The sequence below is a fragment of the Amphibalanus amphitrite genome, unplaced genomic scaffold, assembly GCF_019059575.1.
Source record: "Amphibalanus amphitrite isolate SeventyFive unplaced genomic scaffold, NRLGWU_Aamphi_draft 001369F_arrow, whole genome shotgun sequence".
Taxonomy (NCBI): Eukaryota; Metazoa; Arthropoda; class Thecostraca; order Balanomorpha; family Balanidae; genus Amphibalanus; species Amphibalanus amphitrite.
In genome coordinates, this window is record NW_024882862.1 from 42,724 (window position 1) to 45,624 (window position 2,901).

Genomic DNA, 2,901 nt, shown 5'->3' on the forward strand with positions numbered 1-2,901 from the left:
TGCCACAGAGCACACAGCAGCCGGCCTGCGGCACTGCCACAGAGCCGGTCTGCCAGCCTGGGCCACTACATTCGGCCGGCGTCCGCAGCGAGCCATCCGCTGCCTTATCGGGAGCGGGCCGGTGAGTATACATCCTGCTTGGATATACATATCTCTGCCGTGGCCTGCTGTATGCAGACGTCCACCGCGCCGGCCTGATGCGGCGCGGCACTAGCTGGCAAATGACTCATGTGATCGATCACAAACCGGAACGAGCACATGCTATGCAAAACTTTTTCAGACGTTATTATTTCAGACGTTATTTCAGACGTGCGCCGTGACGAGACGCAGAGATTGATACCCGATTTTAAGGTCCTAGGTCAACTGGTCACCTCTGAGGTCAGGTCAAGTGCCCCAAGGTACGGTTCAGTTTTTGGTGAATAACTTCGCAAAAATCGGCCACAGAGCCACGATTTTGCAGCATCATGTTCGCCTCGCTCAGGCGCGTCGAATGATATACTTTTTGTTTGGGTCAGGTCAACTTAGGGTGTTGACCTCAGGTCACGGTCAGGTCAGCGCGACAGCGCCCCCAGGTCACGAAGTTGGTCGAAAGAGGTCATGTCGCATATCCTTCGATTTGGCAGGTCTTCCTGAGTCCATTGGTGGCTTTCCCGACTCGCTAGCTCAATTTGATCGGGAGTTATTAACGAAAAACTAATATGGCAGTGATGACGTCACAAATGACGTCACGCAAGGTCAACATTGCAAAAGTAACGCATCTAACCTTGCAAGGAGTGCATCAACTCACGATTCTATGTGCTTGAGATAGTTGGAGATCGTTCCCGGCGCCAGAATAGCAGTTTTCATTTTTCCCCATTGACTTATAATGGTGAGGTCACGAAAATGACCTGACCTCATATGATCTTTAGGAAAAATCCGAGATAAACAAGTTGTGAGACCCGTAATGGATACTAGATCCTGCAAGTATCGTTTCCCAATTCCCTGTGAAAGTTCTTCTGGCAGTGAGGGCGTTGCGAAGTTGCGACATCTGAAGACCGTACAGAGGTTCACTTATGACGTCATAGGTCAGTGACCTGACCTGACCCGAAAACGCGATTGGTGTCAGAAAATCCGGCTTGAATCAAAGGTCAGGTATGCCCATTTTGAGCTCTCTATCACCAGCGTCTTCGGAGTTATCGCGAAAAAAAACTATATGGGGGCGGCACCCGCCCTCCCCCCCCCCTCGGCCAGCGAGGGGTTATGCGCTGTGTGAATTATTGTACATAACTATAAACTAGGTACCTACTGAGTGTGTGACTGGTCCTTTTTCACATTAAACCTTATGGGCAGATATCTTGTTACAGAATGAAAATGTGCAATGCCTTCTGATTGCACAGTGACTGCGAAGAGCATGGGCCGCGGGACCACAGGCTCAGACTTGGTAGCCTCCGCGTAAATTGCAGCGTTGTGGTCCTCTGAGCGCGAGTGTCTGGCATGCTAATGTCGAAACTCTGGCACTTGGGGAGCCGATAAGACCATGTTCGCCAGTGTGTTTCGTAAGGTATTGGCCACCGTGCCACCGCTGAACACTGGCGCGGCTATTGCTGGATTGCGCTGGCACTACTGATTTTTATAATATTCATACGCGCTCTATAAGTGCTTGAATTTTTTTTCCAGATACCTACAATCATCTTAACCCTCGCCCTGGCAGGGCATTTTTCATAACACGGCCGGGCAGGGGGGTCGATGCGCCCCCCCCTCGCGATTTGCTCCTATGGCACCTAGTAACACCAAATTTGGTAGGTAGGTAGGCCCCCTGGAGTTCTCGCTCCTGTGCAAATTTGGTTGCTCTAGGTCAATATTTAGGGGGGTTTTGGGGGGTATAAATGTAAAAATTTCGCTAAAAACAGGTTAAAAGTTTTTCGATTATAACTTTTGATCTAATTAAGATAAAGCAAAAAAGCACCAAGTGAACTCAGCACGTCAAGGCGCGTCGAATGATATACTTTTTAGCTTGCTTAAGTGTACTTAAAGTTTTTATTAATTTTCAAGTAAACTTTAATTAATTAATTAAGTTCAAGTTAACCACATTGAGTCATATCGCATATCATTCGATTCGGCTGATCACCAGGAACACAATGATACCATTTTTAAGCTCTAGCGTAATTATGTGCCAAGTTATTGGCAAAAACGCCATTTGACCTCAGGTGACCTCATTTGACCTGACCCATGGATAAGTACACCAAACAAAGAAGCACCAAGTGACATGCTGTTAAGTACTGTGGTTTCAAAGCACATAAGTGATAGAACGAAGCGGATATCTCCAGTATTTTCCGAATTTAGTATTTTCCCATAGGCTTAACATTACGACGTAATGACCTCTAACTGACCTCAGTTCAGTGACCTCAAAAAACCGAACTATATGTTATACAACTCGGTGAACTTAGCACCCTGAAAGTTTGAAGGAAATCAGTCCAAAACTGTGAGTTGGACAGGGGCAAAAAGAAAATTGAAATTTGACCATGGCCTTGTGCCGGTTTTTCTGACCTGTTGACCTGACCCAAGGTCACCAGGTAATTAATGCTTCCTTTCACCTAGTTCCTTTTCACGCATAAGGTTTACCAGTAAACTATGTAGACCGTAAAGTTGGGTATCACCCTCTTACAATGGCCACTTCGCCAACACGCTCGTTATTTTCCGTGAGGCTCTAGTTCAATAAGGTTCCGAGCGGCAGGGAATCCTATTGATTCCCCTTTTCCCTGCTGGGTAAACGTCAACACGGGCGATCATTACCCCAAATCATCTTAACCTTGATGACGCCATATATGACGTCACGCGATGACGCAAGGTCTAAAATAACGGGCTTACGGCCTTTTGATCAAAGTAAGAAAAATTGCGGTAAATGTTGTAGAATTAGATTAT